This window comes from Bufo gargarizans, chromosome 7 (assembly GCF_014858855.1).
Source record: "Bufo gargarizans isolate SCDJY-AF-19 chromosome 7, ASM1485885v1, whole genome shotgun sequence".
Classification (NCBI taxonomy): Eukaryota; Metazoa; Chordata; class Amphibia; order Anura; family Bufonidae; genus Bufo; species Bufo gargarizans.
In genome coordinates, this window is record NC_058086.1 from 52,762,052 (window position 1) to 52,782,481 (window position 20,430).

The 20,430-nt window shown below is 50.0% G+C and overlaps 5 non-coding genes across 5 annotated transcripts; 3 read left to right on the top strand and 2 right to left on the bottom strand.

The window, feature by feature from the left end:
* Positions 1-676: 676 nt before the first annotated feature.
* On the top strand, positions 677-791 carry LOC122944332. The gene has a single exon (XR_006390994.1). It is a non-coding gene; the product is annotated as a U5 spliceosomal RNA (small nuclear RNA).
* Positions 792-14,644: 13,853 nt separating this feature from the next.
* On the top strand, positions 14,645-14,759 carry LOC122944334. The gene has a single exon (XR_006390995.1). It is a non-coding gene; the product is annotated as a U5 spliceosomal RNA (small nuclear RNA).
* A 663-nt stretch (positions 14,760-15,422) lies between these two features.
* Positions 15,423-15,571, bottom strand: LOC122944322. Its single transcript, XR_006390985.1, has one exon. It is a non-coding gene; the product is annotated as a U12 minor spliceosomal RNA (small nuclear RNA).
* A 3,058-nt stretch (positions 15,572-18,629) lies between these two features.
* On the top strand, positions 18,630-18,744 carry LOC122944324. The gene has a single exon (XR_006390987.1). It is a non-coding gene; the product is annotated as a U5 spliceosomal RNA (small nuclear RNA).
* A 535-nt stretch (positions 18,745-19,279) lies between these two features.
* Positions 19,280-19,428, bottom strand: LOC122944321. The gene has a single exon (XR_006390984.1). It is a non-coding gene; the product is annotated as a U12 minor spliceosomal RNA (small nuclear RNA).
* Positions 19,429-20,430: the final 1,002 nt, after the last annotated feature.

Below are 20,430 nucleotides of genomic sequence, written 5' to 3' on the forward strand. Positions count from 1 at the left end.
TAAAAAGCTTTCACGGGTTGGATCTGTGCTCCTTCCGATCCGGGTCATTAGAGCAGGAGTGTGGCTCTCATGGGAGAGACGAGACCCCCGCACAGTGGATATGCCCCCTTTGTGTCCCTGTACAGTGGTTATGCCCCCCTTCCGCCTGTGTACTCTAAACCAGAAGTCTTGCGAGATTACGGCGATCTGACTTTGCGAGCAAGCAGAAGACTCCGGGTTACAGGCAGTGCTGGGCTCCAGAACGGTTAGTCTGGCCCCTTGGGCTCCTTACCCCTCCCCTCCTCATCCCCTGGACTGATCTGTGCAGGGGGCGAGCAAAACCAAATCAAGACCCTCGTCCGGGTTCAGCTGCACAGTGAGTGCTGGTCCCATCCCCCGCCGGGGTCATTGTGTCTGTAACCTCCACTGAACGGGGACTGTTCCGGGTCCTGCCCCCTCTGTGACTCCTCCCCCTCATCTGCATATTACCCAGGATGCATCTGCAGTGTCTTCAGACGGAGCGTTTTTTGTGATATTTTTATGGTTTTAATTGTACATATTTAGTAACAGATGAGATACATTGTATCCGGCAGAAGCAGCATGTGACCTGTACACAGCACATACATGTACACCGCACTCTCTGTGTGTGTGATGAGCGGCCCCCGGGCCCCCGGCACTGCCGGCCCCTGGCAGCTGTATACTCTGGTTTCTCTTCAGATCGAATAAATCTTTCGCCTTTTACTAAAGATTTCCGTGGAGAGGAACAATCATGAGTTTCATGGAATTTTTTGATGCCTGGCGCTCGCTGGGCTTCCTGTTCTGGTTAATAGTAGATTGGATGATGAGAGTTGTTGTATAGTAATGAGCTTATATGCTTGGCCAAATGCTGGTTAGGCTCAAGCATTGCTATTCCTGACACATGGCAGTACTTGGCTGAGTACTGTATGTGCTTGAGTCTCCTTCCCACTACTGTTAAGCAGCCAATAAACGTGCAGGTGAGTACTGCCATCTCTGTAATGCCAGTTGCCATGTAGTAGCCATGTTGGCTGCTGGCCGGAACGCGTCCTGATCATTGCGAGTCAAGGAGAGCTGTGCTGAGGGAGGGACAGACAGTGCAGGGAGATTGTGATCGCAATATATTCCAGTGAATAACGTTTCAAAGACCCAAAAGTCCTTTTAAGGACCATTGTGTGCGGTGCCAGCAATTTAATTGTGCAAAGTAGTGCTCACATAATTTTTTTTATACTTTGCGAAATAGCGATTCTTTTGCTACATAGACGGTGTCTGCAGTGACGTGTGACATCTGTGCAGCGATACCTTCTGTGTGTCAGGGGCAGACGTAGGAGGAATATTAGTGAAAACAATAATTTTTTTCCCATAATCCACATTTTTGCTGTGTAATCCGTGAATTGTGTGATCTGCGCTTCAACACCGTGTGTGGTTGTCAGGCCCAGATATAGGGAAAAATACAAAATATAAAGTACATCAGAAAACAGTGTCTGTACCGCAGAGTCCAGTAATCTGGGCCTGATATAGGGTCCATATTCTGTGGTGTTCTGTGACATATACTGTCCGGCATCCGAAAACGGAGTCTTTAGCGGACTGTAAAACAATCTGCGCCACATCTAGTGACAAAGCCATTAATATGAAGAAGGCGAGTACTAAGGGACGGGGAAGTGGCCGTGATGCTGATGGTGCACGCAGAGGCCGTGGCCCTGGGCGCAATGAAACTGTGCCTGCTGCCAGTGCACTAGAAAAAAAAAACATCCGCCGTACCGAGTTTCATGTCCAACTTAGTTGGCGGCGCAGGACAACACTGTCCAAGTCAGACCAGTGCGAACAGATGGTCGGTTGGATTGCTGAAGATAATGCTTCCAGTCAGTTAAGCACCATCCTCTCTTCCACCAAGTCCCGTCTCTGTAGCCAAGAGTCTGGTCAACCGAATCCTCTCTCCGATCATCCTTCCTCCCACCATGGAGAGGCCGGCCAAACGAGTGATCCCACACTCGGATATTCCGAGAAGCTCTTTCCAGCACCACTATTACATTTGGCCCTCACGCCCAGCACGCTTGAAGAGGGACCTGAGATATTGTGCCCTGATTCCCAACCTCTTGAGCCTTCACAGTCTCAAGAAGATGACGGTGGTGAACGGCAATCATTCGTTCATGAGGTGGATGATGATGAGACACAGTTACCAATCACTGAGGTTGTGGTTAGGTCAAGTCAGGAGGATGAGCAGAGTCAGGAAATGGAAGTGATGGTGGTGGACAAAGAGGTCACTGACCCAACATGGGAAGGTGAAAAGCCGAGCGAGGACAGCAGTATAGAGGGGAAGGGATAAGCAGCACCGCAACAGGCTGGAAGAGGCAGTGGGGTTGCAAAAGGCAGAAGTCGGCCCACACCAAACAGGTCTGCAACCGTTACACCGAGCACCCCTATGCGTAAATCTCCCTTGACAAAGGGTAGGTGTTCCGCAGTATGGTGCTTTTTTAGGAAAAGTGCAGACGACAAAAGAGTGGTAGTTTGCAACCTGTGCCGTACGAAAATGAGCCGGGGCGTGAACACTAGCAACCTGACCACCACCAGCATGATCCGCCACATGGCATCAAAGCACCCTAACAAGTGGGCCGAATGCCTGGGTCCACAATTTGGGTCTGCAGGTCACACCACTGCTGGCCAGTCCGCTGTCGAAGGCGCATGCCCGGATGTCCCTCGCCCTGCACCTGGACCTTCGCATGAACATTCAGCAACAACATCCACTTCCCTGTCCATAACACAGTCATTTGAACGCAAGCACAAATACCCACCCACAGGCCATAGCACTAAATGCGCAACTTTCGAAATTACTGGCCCTTAAAATGTTGCCATTTAGGACACTGAGGCCTTCCGCAGCCTGATGTCGACGGCCGTCCCTTGGTACGCAGTCCCCAGCTGCCACTGTTTTTCACGGTGTGCCGTGCCCACCTTACACCAGCATGTGTCCCAGAACATCACCCGTGCCCTGACCAACACAGTTACTGGGAAGGTCCACTTAACAGCGGACACATGGACAAGTGCTGGTAGCCAGGGATACTACATTTCCCTGACCGCACACTGGGTGAATGTTGTGGAGGCTGGGAGCGAGTCGTACCCTGGGATGGCACAGGTGCTACCCTCGCCCTGGATTGCGGGCCCTACGTCCATCAGGGTCTCTGCCAGCAGCTATGGTACTGGCTCCAACCCCCACTTCTCCTCCTCCTCCTCCGCTGCCTCCTCCACTTCCACCTCCAGCAGCAGTCAGCCATCAGTCCTAGCTGGATGCAGTGTAGCACTGCTGTGGGGAAGCGGCCACAGGCCGTGCTGAAGCTGATCTGCTAAGGGGACAAACAGCACACTGCCGCAGAGCTGTGGCAGGGTATAAGGGACCAGACCGAACTGTAGCTCTCGCCACTCAACCTACAACCAGGCATGGTTGTGTCTGACTATGGCCGTAACTTGGTGATGGCTTTGGAGCTCGGCAACCTGACACACATCCCATGCCTAGCCCACGTCTTAAACTTAGTGGTTCAGCGGTTTATCAAAACCTACCCCAATTTGCCAGAGCTACTAGGGAAGGTGTGCCCATTTTTGCAAGTTGTCCACATCTTCAGCCGGCCTGTCAATGCTGCAGCAGCGCTTGCGGCTTCCAGCTCACCGACTGTTGTGTGACGTGAGCACGCGCTGGAACTCTACGTTCCACATGTTGGCCAGGCTTTGTGAGCAGCAGATGCAGGTGTGGAATACCAGCTGTAACATGGTCGTCGCCTTTCGAGTCAACTGCCACTATTCACAAGTGAGGAGCGGGCATGGATGTCTGACCTCGGTGAGGTGTTAAGAAACTTTGATGAAACCACACAGATGGCGATCGGCGATAACGCTATTATCAGCGTAACCATCCCACTGCTGTGTCTACTCAAACGATCTTCAAAATTAAGGACGACGCTCTGAATGTGGCAGATAAGGAACTGGGGGAGGACATTACGCAGGGTGATAGCCAGACCACCCACAGTTCGTCTTCTCAGTGTGAATTGGACCATGAAGAGGAGGAGGAGCAGGAGACGGAGACAGTTGCCTTCGCTACAGAAGGTAGTACCCATGGAAGTTTAATTCCACCTGTTCAGCGTTAATAGGCAGAAGAGGAGGAGGAGGTGGAGAGTCATCCTGTTGTCGGCATCGACGTCTCGCCTGTTGGTACTCTGGAACACATGGCTGACTTCATGTTCGGCTGCCTTTCCCGTGACCCTCGCGTTATACGCATTTTAGATAACACGGATTACTGGGTGAGGTGAGAAATCTGAGGTGAATAGACAAATAGATAGATCTCATATTCTCCTAAACTTACATTATCAATAGCTAATTGTATAGCAGTGGCTATTGATCTATTAAGCAAATGAAAATGGTGCCTCTAGATGCCAGCCCGTCTGAAGACTAGGTGAGACCCTCCACATTATCAGGGGAAGCCCCCATTTAGCACAGGCCTGCTAATTACAAGCCATTTGGGCATCCTAATGAAGACCTGGGAGGGGAAGCGTCAGTTTTGACGTAAATTTGTTTTCCCTTAGTCCTAACAGCAGCACAAGTGGGGTATTTGCACCTGTGAAGCTGGTCAGGACAGGCGGAATTTTTAGTGAACAAAAAAATTCTGCCTAAGTATCCTAATTAGTAATTAACCAATGAAGCCCCTACCCCATATAACCCATCCCCTAACTGGACGGGGTTGCTTTATAACAAGTAACTGATAATAAATCACACAAAGGGAGGGAAATTTGTGTGCTGCTGTTAGGACTAAGGGAAAACAAACTTACGTCAAAATTGACGCTTCCCTTTTGTCCCAACAGCAGCACAAGTGGGGAAGTAGCAAGAAACCTCACCCAAATTGGGAGGGCTCCCTACTTCCCTCTTAGGAGAGGGCGGCACTTAAAACGGATTGTCCAAAGGCCATTCCCTCCGCTCGTCTGGCCTCTAGACGATAATGTGAGATGAAGGTGTTCTGGGAACTCCAAGAAGGGGCTGCACAAATTTGATCTAAGGGGATCAGTTTCTTTTCAGCATAAGAGGTGGATACAGCCCTGGTAGAATGGGCGGAGACAAAGGAAGGAGGCGTCAAGTCTTGGGACAGAAAAGCCAGACGGATTGCTTCTTTAATCCACCTGCTCAGAGTGGGTTTGGAGGCCTTCAGACCCCTGTTCTTCCCTGAATAGGTCAGAAGGAGGTTTTCCGATCTTCTAAAATTGCTTGTTCTGTCCAAATACACCCTAAGACCTCTTGAGATGTCCAATGTACGGAGCCTCTCTTCCTCGGGAGAAGACGCAGCCGGTAGGTAAAAAAGTGGGTAGACATATCGTCTGATTGATATTGGAAAAGGTAGGAACCTTTGGCAAAAAGGTTGGCAAGAACCTTAACAGGACTTTGTCCTGAAGGAAATTTAAATAGGGCTCGGAAGCCCCCAGAGCCTGAAGTTCCCCAACTCTCTTAGCTGATGTGATAGCCAGTAAGAAGGTGACCTTTAGAGATAAGAACCTCAAGTCTACCTCATTCAAAGGCTCAAAAAGAGGAATACATAACCCTTTTAGAACTACTGTTAAATCCCACTGCGGGATTGGTCTCAAGATTCTGGGTTTAAGCCTCTCGGCTCCCTTCAGGAACCTCTTGATTAGGTGGTCCTGAGAAATCGGTCTGCTAAGGAATGCCGATAAGGCAGAGACGTAAGCTCTGAGTGTAGATGGGCTTAGACCCTTGTCTAGACCATCCTGGAGGAATTGTAGAATAGCGGAGAGAGGAGGGTCTGAGGCAACTACCTCTCTGTCATTACACCATTGCAGGAATATTCTGTAGATTCTAGAATACTTTTTGCTTGTAGATTCCGCTCTGGAGTGAGAGATTGTTCTCAAGACCTCCACAGATAACCCTCTAGCTTCTAGAAGGGACCTGTCAATCTCCAGGCTGTCAGATTGAGCCTCCTCAGATCTAGACAGGGACCTGTGTCCTGATACACAAGGTCCTGTATTAGGGGAAGTCTCCAATAAATGCCCTGACTCATCTGCATGAGCTGGGTGAACCAAGACCTCGTCGGCCAGAATGGCATGATGGCAATCACCGAGGTCTGGTCTTGCTTGATCTTCATCAATACCCTCGGTATCATGGAAATTGGAGGGAAGATATATGCCAGCCTGAACCTCCAAGTTATGCACAGAGCGTCTATCGCTACCGGGTTGTCCTCCCTGTAAAGGGAACAGAACTTGCTCACCTTGGCATTCAATCGGGTAGCCATCAGGTCGATTTCCGGGGTACCCCACCGCTAGACTATCATGGAGAAGATACTCTTGTTCAGGGACCATTCTCCTGGAACCAGCAGGCCCCGACTCAGGCGATCTGCCACCACATTGAGATCTCCTTTGATATGGACTGCCATTAGGTGGGATAGGTTGATCTCTGCCCAAGAGAGAATAGAACCCACCTCCCTCAGGAGGGTTTGGGATTTCGTCCCCCCCTGTCTGTTCAGGTAAGCGACCACAGTTGTGTTGTCTGTCCGGACTCTCACCGCCTGACCGCGGATGAGAGGAGCAAAATGAAGAAGGGCTAGTTTGACTGCTCTCAACTCTCTCCAGTTGGATGAGAGGATTTTCTCCTGGGGATTCCAAGTACCTCGTACTGGGTTGTCCTCCAGATGGGCTCCCCAGCCCAGCAGGGAAGCGTCCGTGGTCAACGTGATCCAACGAGGTTGAACCAGAGACCTCCCATCTTATAGGTTCTTCCACCACTTGAGCGAAGAACGGACTTCTACCGACAGGGAGTGCATTCTGTCTAGGTCTTTGGGCTTGCGACTCCAAGCTGCTAAGACCTCCTCCTGAAGTGGGCGTAGGTGCCATAAGGCCCAAGGAACTGCCTCTGCAGATGCCGACATGTGGCCTAACATCCTCATAAGAACCCTTATGGAGACTCGTCTGGGTGGTATAAGAGACTGTGCGGCTTTTATTACTCTGTCCCTCCTCTGTGGGGACAGGTACAGGGTCATCAGTTGTGAATCGATCACAAACCCCAAGAATGTTCTTGTGGTTGACGGGATTAAGTGCAACTTGTCCCAATTTATCAGCCAACCCAAACGCTGGAGAATCTGGAGAGCTTGTTGAAGCTGACTCTGCAGGACGTCTGCGTTTGCGGCTTTTAAAAGCCAATTGTCCAAGCACGGTACGACCTCTAGCCCAAGAAGTCTTAAATGGGCAACCACAGGAGCCACTACCTTTGTGAAGGTGTGCGGAGCTAAGGATATGCCGAAGAGCAATACAGCAAACTGGTAGTGCTTCACTACCCCTTGCAAGGCCACAGCAACTCTGAGATATTTCCTGTGTGCTGGGTAGATGGGAACATGAAGGTAAGCATCCTTCAGGTCTATAGTTACCATCATATCTCCTGGGTTCAGGATGTTTAATACAGAGCGAATGGTTTCCATCCGGAAATGCTTCTTCCTGATGAAACGATTTAAGTAATGTAAATCGATGATCATCCGCCAGTCTCCTGATGGTTTTGGTACCAGAAAGATGGGAGAATAAACCCCCTGCCGTCATTCGCAAGGAGGAACCTCCTCTAATGCTCCTTTCCGTATATACTGGAGAACCGAGTCTTCCAGGATTGATTGTTTGTCGGGTGCTAAAGTCCTTGTCAGGACGAACTTGTCCCGAGGAAGGGAAATTAAATCTATTTTGTACCCTGATGCTATCACCTGTAGCACCCAAGGGTCTGGAATTTTTTGCATCCAAAAACTTTTGAATAAACTCAAACGTCCACCGACTGGGGGATTGGAAACTAGTCCTTCCTCTGGAACTCCGGGGGGTGGGGAAGGGGAATTGACGGGCTGTAGAGAGTCATAGATCAGCCCTGCGGTTTCCACGACCGCGACCCCTACCTCTCTTACTACCTTCAGAACGCCTCTGGGTTCTATCTCCACCCTGAAATCTTCCTCCTCCTCTACCTCTTCCTCGACCCCGAAAGGACTGCTGGGGGAGGGATTTACCTTTCTTGTCCGCTAAGTTCTCCATAAGAGAATCTAATTCAGAACCGAACAATCTACCCGGTTCATAGGGAAGGGAGCAAAGGTTAAACTTGGACGTATTGTCCGCTCCCCATGGTTTTAACCAGAGTGGGCGCCTGCTGGCTGAAGAAAGCGCCATAGATTTGGCCGCTAATTTTAATTGTTGTTGGGAGGAATCTGATAAGAAATCAATCCCCAGTAAGAGAGTCTTAAATTGGTCCAGGATGTCGTCCCGGGCAACCCCGGAATCCAAGTCCGATTGGATTCTGAGAGTGCGTGCACGGATAAACTCTGATACTTCAGAGCACGCTATAGCAACCGAGGCGGAGGCAGCCGAGTAATTGCGTCTAAGCGTGCACTCTGCTCGTCTGTCTAGGGGGTCCTTTAGGTTGCTGCCGTCGTCTGAGGGGACTAGAGTTCTTTTGGAGAGCTTAGATATTGCCATATCCACCTTTGGAGGTGGAACCCAGACTAAAGAATCTGCATCCTGTAGGGGGAACATTAGTTTAAACCTCTTTGTTAAGCCTGGACCCTTCTCCGGGTGTTTCCACTCGGTTGCCATTCATTTCTTTAGAGACTCGTCCACTTTAAAGGCCCTTGGCCCCCTAGAGGTGGACTGTGGAGCTTCCCCCTGCTCAAAATCATGGTCCCTCGACCTGATGGAGCGCAACAGTCTTTGAGTCTTTTCGGCCGGAAAGAGAAAGGCCGAACTCTCTTCCTCAGAGGAAGAATTATCCTCAATGGAGACGACGTCTTCAGACGTGGGTACAGGACCAGGAGAAGCCTGTCTGGGCCTCTTGTTAGAGACTGCTCCCTTGATTTCGGCAATGGAGGTATCCATAAACTGCTTCATCCAGGAAACCATCTCCACCACCGTTGGTTCTGGGTCCGTTGGTCTGGGTCGGCAGCCTGGGCATCTGTGGAATTCGTACGAATCCGGCAACGGGGTGCTGCAGCTGGAGCAGGCGAGATGTCTCTGCTTCTGAGTGGCTTTGCCTTATAAACAGACAACAGGATAAGAATTTGGACCCAAAATGGTACAAAAAAAGAGAGCAGTACCTTACCAGGAGGTGGCGATGCCATCTTAGAAAGAAAGCAAGGTGACTCCAAGGAACTTCCTGAGCGCAGGAGTAGCCAAACAGCAGAAGTCAGTTGAGCTCAGAAAACTGAAAGCAACACTGACCTGCCTCACACAGGTGCCTTAAATAGTGCAAGGGGGAGGAGCTATAGTCACTCACCCACCCTGGAGGTGGATCTCCAGACTTTAAATCGCAACCTTAATTAAAATAATATAATTTCTCCATGTCCCCCAGTTAGGTGCCCCTGCCCTACCTGAGGGCACCGACCTACGAAACTTTATGCAAAAGAAGCACTGAGCACAGCACTGGAGGACTGAGCCGAGGACCGGAAGTGACGTCAATGACGCACTTCCGATTCTCACGAGACGACGGAGGAGCGCGGAAGCGAACTGCTTCTGCGAAGATACTGTGGCACTGGGACTGAAATATAATCCAGCAATGCCTGGAAGAGTAGATGGGCCCAGATAAGTAATCTACCGGAGGCACGCTCAGCGCCCCCTCCCCCCACCAGAGGCAGGAGAGGGCAGGACACCGCTCTGGATACCTAGAAGATAAGAGAAGGCAGAATTAAACATTATAATATTATAATACTACAAGTATAACAAATGGGAGACTCCAGTAAGGAGTCTAGCCTGTCCTGGAGTCCACAGGACAATAAAAAAGCAACCCCGTCCAGTTAGGGGCCGGGTTACATGGGGTAGGGGCTTAATTGGCTAATTACTAATTAAGATACTTAGGCAGAATTTTTTGGTTCAATAAAAATTCCGCCTGTCCTGACCGGCTTCACAGGGGTAAATACCCCACTTGTGCTGCTGTTGGGACGAAAGGGAATACTTAAAATGCACAGCCACCCTAGACATGTTGGCTGCTAGACCAGTGGGTGGTCTAACCCATTCAGTAGATGAATGAAATAATATCAGAAGCCATATGTCACGAACTATGGATCCGATTGCTCCGGATCCCACAGCTGTGACGTAGTGGTCTGTGACGTGGTCTGCGCACACACAGAGACCTCACGTGACCGGGGTATTACCATTCGGCTAACACCCCCCACTACACTTCGGTAACTGCCACCACGTGGGTTCCCGGTCCACTAGCCGACTATCCGGGTCAGTCACTATCACACAGATCAGTGGATGAACCGGATATCATTTACTGACCAACCGCAGTAAATCACCCCCAGCTACAATTCCTAAATGCAATTTAACTAACTACCTGGTAACGTCTCTTCAAAGGCAAGGTACGTTGTTCAGCAGCTTAGAATATGGAAGACTTGGCCATTTAGATTTTATAATCTTTAATAAGAGGTAAAAAGCAGTGCATACAAGTCTAATGAAAATGACTATAAATCTACAGAATAATAATAACAATATAAATAACCACGACAGTTCAAATGAAAGGGAAAAAGATGAAAGAATACTTAGTTTCTCTGGAGGGTTTCAGATGGTCGTTCATATGTCATTTTTGAATCCTTGCAAACCCCGTTCAGTATGTATCAGGGGAGACCCTCAAAGTTCTTCTGATACACGGATATGCCGTCAATGTCCAATTAAGTGTCTGGTGATGTTCCATGGGTCTCTCTCCTCTGTCCTTGTGCACGGATTTTCATGAACTCTCCCATGGGCAGGAGACTTACTCCTGTCAGCCAGTCGCAGCAGAGTGACTGTGAAGCCTAGGGATTGGCCTCCAAGTTTTTTATGACCCCATCAAAGTTCAGTTCCTACAATGAGGATTATACTTAAGCCCGTATCTCCCTGATACATCGGCATATTTTTATACAGAATACATATTTGTGATCCTTATTTATTTACATACAGAATGAGACCACACACGGTAATGCTGGGACCTGTAGTTCTTCTACCACCCATAGGTCAGCTACAGAATCACATCCTCTAGTCATATTTGATACCCAATTAACCACAATACTCTGTAGAGCCTGTCAGAAAGGGCATAAGTTGATTCATAAATGAAATATGAAAGTGGACTGGTTTTATGCCCAGAGCTAATTAAGGGGCTATTAGCTCTCCTCAAACCAGACCTGGAAATTAATGACGTCACGCTCCAGCCAGGCTTGACAGCGAGCTGATCTTTATCTTAAAGGACAGGATGAGCTGGGCCTGGTATAGCCTTTATGACCTTTTATAGCTGGCCTCACAGAGTAGTGGTAATAAAAGTGTCCATCTATATCATAGGTGATCCAGGCTTCAGGAAGATGAGAGTTCACTGTTTTTAAACATAGGCCAGAAGCATTCAAGATGGCTACCCAGAGGAATTATGTATGTATGCCGGCACACCATAACTCCGACCTCATGGCACCCACAGCCTCAGAACCCTAATCATTGTGTTCAGCCTGACAGAGTCTATGCGCCATACTGGACAGGAGGCATTTCTCTGCATTCAGGATCTGGTGTCTGTATGACCGGGACGAAGCGACTCAGATTATGGGATCTTACCTGTACCCGCAGTCCCTGTCATACAGCAAGGAATCGCCATGATTCATATTGCCACCTCCGTCGGTCTTCTGGGAAGACACTTATTCCCTGCAGCTTGGGTAGAACATCTTTGGTGTCCTTTATATATGAGGTGAGACTTGGGACAAATGGGGACATAATCTCGTTTACATATTTGCTGATACCCTCACAAAGATTTTGATTGCCTGACACTATTGGTCTGGATGGTATTGGATGACGTTTTTATGGACTTTTAGAATTGCATAAAATGTTGCGATTGCAGGTTTTGGGTTAAATAAAACCTTGTGCTCCTCTTTAGCTATTAGGTTTCCATTGTGGCTGACTGTAATATCCCTTTTACATCTTGTATATATTTTAAGGTGGGGTCACTAGGTAGTTCTTTATGTGTATTTTCATCGCTAAGGGGATTCATAACCGTCTCTTTATATTCATCACTTCCACATTTCCCCCTTTGATGGTTTTATTTCAAGGTCATGATTTCCCATTTGTTCTGGTAAAGCTTGGCTTTCTTTATCCGTTAGATTTTGACCATTTTTTTTTTTTTTTTTTTTTTTAATTTTCTCCAAGTCTGCCCTTACCAGATTCATGAATGTTTGTATGTTACCATATTTTGTAAATGGTGGAGTGAATGTGGTTTGGGGAGTGAGTTCACTAAATGGCGCTGATGGTCTGGCACCTCCCCCTAGCCGTTCCTCCTGTAGTTCTTCTAAAATGTGTATTTCCCTCGCTTCCTTTTTGGATATTTTCTTGTATTTTACGCTTTCATTTCTTTTTACTCTTTTTTTTATCCTGTTGTGAATGTGATTGCTGCTCTTAGGCCAAAATGTCCCCCCTGAGGGACAATAAAGGGATTTTCTTCTTCTTTGTGTAAAGCCAATTTCCTTGCGAAAAGGTTAACATCCTTAACCCATGAAAAGCAATCAAAATAGGGCACTGGTGTAAATGGTAAACCTTTCTGTATCCCAGTTTCATGTTCCGAATCTAGAATAGTTTTGGATAGGTTAATAATCTGCATTTCTTTATCCTTTTGTTAAAGAAGATACTTTTAGTGACCAATAATAAAAGTTATGCTTTATACATTATTAACCTATGTAAAAAGAAGGCAACTAGTAGTCGCTGACTGATTGTAAAGAGTTAACTCTTCAGCCTCTACATGTGTTAGGGTCTATTGTGTTAAAGTAACCACATGGTAATTACTCCCCCTTTGTGCCCCCCCCCCCCCCGCACAGTGGTGCTGCCCCTGTTTCTGCCTCCGCACGGTGGTTATGCCCCTGTTTCTGCCCCCGCACAGTGGTGCAGCCCCTGTTTCTGCCCCCGCACAGTGGTTGTGCCCCCGCACGGTGGTTGTGCCCCTGTTTCTGCCCCCGCATAGTGGTTGTGCCCCCGCACGGTGGTTATGCCCCTGTTTCTGCCCCCGCACAGTGGTTGTGCGCCTGTTTCTGCCTCCGCACAGTGGTGCTGCCCCTGTTTCTGCCTCCGCACGGTGGTTATGCCCCTGTTTCTGCCCCCACACAGTGGTGCTGCCCCTGTTTCTGCCCCCGCACAGTGGTTGTGCCCCTGTTTCTGCCCCCGCACAGTGGTGCTGCCCCTGTTCCTGCCCCCGCACAGTGGTTGTGCCCCCGCACAGTGGTGCAGCCCCTGTTTCTGCCCCCGCACAGTGGTTGTGCCCCCGCACGGTGGTTGTGCCCCTGTTTCTGCCCCCGCACAGTGGTTGTGCCCCCGCACGGTGGTTATGCCCCTGTTTCTGCCCCCGCACAGTGGTTGTGCGCCTGTTTCTGCCTTCCGCACAGTGGTGCTGCCCCTGTTTCTGCCTCCGCACGGTGGTTATGCCCCTGTTTCTGCCCCCACACAGTGGTGCTGCCCCTGTTTCTGCCCCCGCACAGTGGTTGTGCCCCTGTTTCTGCCCCCGCACAGTGGTTGTGCCCGCGCACAGTGGTTATGCCCCTGTTTCTGCCCCCGCACAGTGGTGCTGCCCCTGTTTCTGCCCCCGCACAGTGGTTGTGCCCCTGTTTCTGCCCCCGCACAGTGGTTGTGCCCCCGCACGGTGGTTGTGCCCCTGTTTCTGCCCCCGCACAGTGGTTGTGCCCCCGCACAGTGGTTGTGCCCCCACACGGTGGTTGTGCCCCCTTTTCTGCCCCCGCACAGTGGTGCTGCCCCTGTTTCTGCCCTCACACAGTGGTGCTGCCCCTGTTTCTGCCCCCGCACAGTGGTTGTGCCCCTGTTTCTGCCCCAGCACAGTGGTTGTGCCCCTGTTTCTGCCCCTGCACAGTGGTTATGCCCCTGTTTCTGCCCCCGCACAGTGGTTATGCCCCTGTTTCTGCCCCCACACAGTGGTACTGCCCCTGTTTCTGCCCCCGCACAGTGGTGCTGCCCCTGTTTCTGCCCCTGCACAGTGGTGCTGCCCCTGTTTCTGCCCCTGCACAGTGGTGCTGCCCCTGTTTCTGCCCCCGCACAGTGGTGCTGCCCCTGTTTCTGCCCTCGCACAGTGGTTATGCCCCTGTTTCTGCCCCCGCACAGTGGTGCTGCCCCTGTTTCTGCCCCCGCACAGTGGTGCTGCCCCTGTTTCTGCCCCCGCACAGTGGTGCTGCCCCTGTTTCTGCCCCCGCACAGTGGTGCTGCCCCTGTTTCTAACCCCCGCATCTCCTGGACTGATCTTTATTCGGATTTCCCCTCCTCATCTCCTGGACTGATCTGTGCAGGGGGCGAGCAAAACCAAATCAAGACCCTCGTCCGGGTTCAGCTGCACAGTGAGTGCTGGTCCCATCCCCCGCCGGGGTCATTGTGTCTGTAACCTCCACTGAACGGGGACTGTTCCGGGTCCTGCCCCCTCTGTGACTCCTCCCCCTCATCTGCATATTACCCAGGATGCATCTGCGGTGTCTTCAGACGGAGCGTTTTTTGTGATATTTTTATGGTTTTTATTGTACATATTTAGTAACAGATGAGATACATTGTATCCGGCAGAAGCAGCATGTGACCTGTACACAGCACATACATGTACACCGCGCTCTCCGTGTGTGTGATGAGCGGCCCCCGGGCCCCCGGCACTGCCGGCCCCTGGCAACTGTATACTCTGGTTTCTCTTCAGATCGAATAAATCTTTCGCCTTTTACTAAAGATTTCCGTGGAGAGGAACAATCATGAGTTTCATGGAATTTTTTGATGCCTGGCGCTCGCTGGGCTTCCTGTTCTGGTTAATGATAGATTGGATGATGAGAGTTGTTCTTTCTTGGTGGGGTGGTTGTCTTAAAGCACAATATGTTAACCCCTTATAGAATAGGTTGGGGCAGTATAATTGGTATTTGCAGGATGCTTTATTAGGTTGCTTTTATTGCTAATATTCTCGTAGGACAAGGACTACTCCCCCTATTCTGCATGTACTTATGATGTGGTGAGAACGATATAATAGCTGTTGTAAGGTATAATATACACTGCGGGGAATTTGTCACTCAGTTCACAGACATGTAACAATTATTTTTAGATCTCACTGTTCAGAGATTGTTGATTTTGCTGATGATAGAGATTTTTATTTAAATATCACTCTTAATCCCATTCTCTTTCACTATACCATACTCATACTCTCATCCTCCCATTTTCTTCTGTCATTACACCGTGCACTCCTACTCCCATTCTACTCTATTCATTACACTGTGCACTCCTACTCCCATTCTCCTCTATCATTACACTGTGCACTCTTACTCCCATTCTCCTCTATCATTACACCATGGACTCCTACTCCCATTCTCCTCTATCATTACACCGTGCACTCCCACTCCCATTGTCTTCTATCATTACACCATGCACTACTACCCTCATTCTCCTCTGTCCTTGCACACAATCAGGGGTCAGGCAGATCACTACTACTGTAGGTCCTGCAAAGTAGGCAGATCCTCCTTGGGGCGACCTGTACCCATCCAAAAATTCCTCTCACATGAGCAGTGAGGAGCCGGCATCACCCGGACTCGTTATTTTCCTTACTCGTTAGTTTAAGGCATACCCTCCCTGTGTGGCCCCGGAGCTGTGGCCCTGGAGAGCGCCCTGTCTGTATCAGGGTGAGCCACTTGGCGCCTCCAGTGGTGGATGGTGGAATTACATGGAATCAGTGCGGAGTGATGAGGATGGGGACGGACAATCCTGAGATAATCCTTCAATGATCTATCCAGGAATGATCAGCGCAGGTGAAATGCATGATGGTAAATAAATCCCTGCAATGGTGCACTACAATACATGCAAATTAAAATATAAGGCTGAACCCTCACACTAGATGTTAAAATGAGACTTTAGCCAATATATTCAGTTCAAGAACATATCGGAGCCCGCACACCCCGTCAAGGTATCTCAGTTGGCGCGGAACCTGCTGGTAAACCTATTTTCATTTGCATATATTGTAGCGCACCTTTACCGTGATTTATTTATTCTCTTAGTCTAATCCACACATTATTCCATATCGTGTAGGATTTTTTGTGGCACATGTGGTCGGCTGCCGGCATCCTCCATTGTATGCATTAATTGCTGAGGATTGCCGTTTGCAGCGGATCATGTGGAGGTTTTCCTTCCCCGGTTATAAATACGCTACAGTATTTGGGGTTCTGAGCATTTCCTTCTATTAAGGCCACTTTATTCAGTGATTTGTCTCGAAATGCCTGATGGGAAGTTCTCTGCTTCTGGGAGCGATGACATCATCACAGGGATGGTCTCCGCCCACTTGGTATATTCCTGCAGTGCAGCCATCATACATTATCTGGCCGGGTTACTGTACAGCTCACCGCAAAACTTTTGAAAAGTCCAAAGAGAAACGTTATCATTTCATATTACACTAAGCCACGCCTCTAACTCCGCCCCCTGCCTATGTATACACAACCAGTTCCCTTACAGCCCCACATGGTAATTACTCCCCCTTTGTGTCCCTGCATAGTAGTTATGCCCCTGTTTCTGCCCCTGCACAGTCGTTTTGCCCCTGTTTCTGCCCCTGCACAGTCGTTTTGCCCCTGTTTCTGCCCCTGTACAGTTGTTATGCCCCCTTTGTGTCCCTGCATAGTAGTTATGCCCCTGTTTCTGCCCCTGCACAGTCGTTTTGCCCCTGTTTCTGCCCCTGTACAGTGGTAATGCCCCTATTTCTGCCCCCGCACAGTTGTTATGCCCCCTTTGTGCCCCTGTACAATGGTTATGCCCCCTTTGTGCTCCTGTTTCTGCCCCTGCACAGTGGTTGTGCCCCTGTTTCTGCCGCCGCACAGTGGTGCTGCCCCTGTTTCTGCCCCAGCACAGTGGTATTGCCCTGTTTCTGCCCCCGCACAGTGGTTGTGCCCCTGTTTCTGCCCCCGCACAGTGGTGCTGCCCCTGTTTCTGCCCCCGCACGGTGGTGCTGCCCCTGTTTCTGCCCCCGTACAGTGATGCTGCCCCTGTTTCTGCCCCTGTACAGTGGTAATGCCCCTGTTTCTGCCCCCGCACAGTGGTTGTGCCCCCTTTGTGCCCCTGTACAATGGTTATGCCCCCTTTGTGCCCCTGTTTCTGCCCCTGCACAGTGGTGCTGCCCCTGTTTCTGCCCCCGCACAGTGGTTATACCCTTGTTTCTGCCCCGCCACAGTGGTTGTGCCCTTGTTTCTGCCCCCGCACATTGATTGTGCCCCTGTTTCTGCCCCCGCACAGTGGTTGTGCCCCCGCACAGTGGTTATGCCCCTGTTTCTGCTCCCGCACAGTGGTGCTGCCCCAGTACTGTTAATAAAACAGTAAGTGACGCCCCCGCTTCGTTCCTCCGGTGAATGGAGTGTGTCCTCTTTCAGCTGAAGCACAATGCAGGGACAGAGTGCGCCTGCTGTTCCGGGCAGAAGAGAGCACAGGTCGATGCCCCTGTTTCTGCCCCTGCACAGTGATTGTGCCCCCGCACAGTGGTTATGCCCCTGTTTCTGCCCCTGTACAGTGGTGCTGCCCCTGTTTCTGCCCCTGCACAGTGGTTGAACCCCTGTTTCTGCCCCCGCACAGTGGTTGTGCCCTTGTTTCTGCCCCCGTAAAGCGGTTGTGCCCCTGTTTTTTCCCCCGCACAGTGGTTGTGCCCCCGCACAGTGGTTATGCCCCTGTTTCTGCCCCCGCACAGTGGTTATGCCCCTGTTTCTGCCCTCGCACAGTGGTTGTGCCCCTGTTCAGTGGTTATGCCCCTGTTTCTGCCCCCGCAAAGTGGTGCTGCCCCAGTACTGTTAATGATACAGTAAGTGACGCCCCCGCCTCGTTCCTCCGGTGAATGGAGCGTGTCCTGTTTCAGCTGCAGCACAATGCAGGGACAGAGCGCGCCTGCTGTTCCGGGCAGAAGAGAGCACAGGCCGATTCCCTGGTCGGAGAATGATTCAGGTGCGATGATGTCACCGGGTCTCGCCACTGCTGGTGGAGCAGGGAGCTGACGGCCGCTTCCCCATTATATCCAAGTGTCTCTACGTCCTCAGGACACAGAAACAGGTGATATTGGGGCGTACCACAGCCGTCCCGGGACTGGAGGACAGCCAAAACCCCAGGAGCGGTGGCAGCGGTTCCGGGACAGTTGGGAGGTTTGTGTACGGTGTTATTGGCGGCTGTGTAGAATGTCATGTGCCCAGGAGCTGACAATCGCAGCGCTCGGGTCTTTATGTGCAGGCGGTTTTGTTGCAGCTTTAATCGGATTTCCCCTCCTCATCCCCTGGACTGATCTGTGCAGGGGGCGAGCAAAACCAAATCAAGACCCTCGTCCGGGTTCAGCTGCACAGTGAGTGCTGGTCCCATCTCCCGCCGGGGTCCTTGTGTCTGTAACCTCCACTGAACGGGGACTGTTCCGGGTCCTGCCCCCTCTGCGACTCCTCCCCCTCATCTGCATATTACCCAGGATGCATCTGCGGTGTCTTCAGACGGAGCGTTTTTTTTGTAATATTTATATGGTTTTTATTGTACATTTTTAGTAACAGATGAGATACATTGTATCCGGCAGAAGCAGCATGTGACCTGTACACAGAACATACATGTACACCGCGCTCTCCGTGTGTGTGATGAGCGGCCCCCGGGCCCCCGGCACTGCCGGCCCCTGGCAGCTGTATACTCTGGTTTCTCTTCAGATCGAATAAATCTTTCGCCTTTTACTAAAGATTTCCGTGGAGAGGAACAATCATGAGTTTCATGGAATTTTTTGATGCCCGGCGCTTGCTGGGCTTCCTGTTCTGGTTAATGATAGATTGGATGATGAGAGTTGTTATAGTTTTTAAGTATGGTGGATGTTGTAACTCAGAAATTTTAACCCTTTATGATACTGGCTGGGGCTGTATTATTGGATATTGTAGGTTGCTTTTAATGCTAATATTCTGGGAGCAGCAGAACAAGGACTACTCCCCCCATTCTGTTTTGTGTACACTTCAGGCTGTGATCGATCCTATGACTGTTGTGCGGTGTGTACACTGCGTTCACAGACCTGGGACAGTTTTGCTTTTTTGAAGATGGAGCCGTTCAAAGCTTGTGGCTTTTGCTGGTGATATATATTGACTTAAACAAAAAACTGCACTACTACTCCCACTCTCCTCTGTCATTACACTATGCACTCCTACTCCCATTCTCTTGTTTCATTAAACTATGCACTACTACTCCCATTCTCCTCTATCATTACACAGTGCACTCCTACTCCCATTCTCTACTATCATTACACCATGCACTACTACCCTCATTCTCCTCTGTCCTTGCACACAATCAGGGGTCGGGCAGATCACTGCTCCTGAAGGTCTTGCAAAGTAGGCAGATCCTCCTTGGGGCGATCTGTACCCATCCAAAAATTCCTCTCACATGAGCAGTGAGGAGCCGGCGTCACCCGGACTCGTTATTTTCCTTACTCATTAGTTTAAGGCATACCCTCCCTGTGTGGCCCCGGAGCTGTGGCCCTGGAGAGCGCCCTGTCTGTATCAGGGTGAGCCACTTGGTGCCTCCAGTGGTGGATGGTGGAATTACATGGAATCAGTGCGGAGTGATGAGGATGGGGGCGGACAATCCTGAGATAATCCTTCAATGATCTATCCAGGAATGATCAGCGCAGGTGAAATGCATGATGGTAAATAAATCCCTGCAATGGTGCACTACAATACATGCAAATTAAAATATAAGGCTGAACCCTCACACTAGATGTTAAAATGAGACTTTAGCCAATATATTCAGTTCAAGAACATATCGGAGCCCGCACACCCTGTCAAGGTATCTCAGTTGGCGCGGAACCTGCTGGTAAAACTATTTTAATTTGCATATATTGTAGTGCACTATTACCGTGATTTATTTATTCTCTTAGTCTAATCCACACATTATTCCATATCGTGTAGGATTTTTTGTGGCACATGTGGTCGGCTGCCGGCATCCTCCATTGTATGCATTAATTGCTGAGGATTGCCGTTTGCAGCGGATCACGTGGAGGTTTTCCTTCCCTGGTTATAAATACGCTACAGTATTTGGGGTTCTGAGCATTTCCTCCCATTAAGGCCACTTTATTCAGTGATTTGTCTCGAAATGCCTGATGGGAAGTTCTCTGCTTCTGGGAGCGATGACATCATCACAGGGATGGTCTCCGCCCACTTGGTATATTCCTGCAGTGCAGCCATCATACATTATCTGGCCGGGTTACTGTACAGCTCACCGCAAAACTTTTGAAAAGTCCAAAGAGAAACATTATAATTTCATATTACGCTAAGCCACGCCTCTAACTCCGCCCCCTGCCTATGTATACACAACCAGTTCCCTTACAGCCCCACATGGTAATTACTCCCCCTTTGTGTCCCTGCATAGTAGTTATGCCCCCTTTGTGCCCCTGTACAGTGGTTATGCCCCTGTTTCTGCCCCTGTACAGTGGTAATGCCCCTGTTTCTGC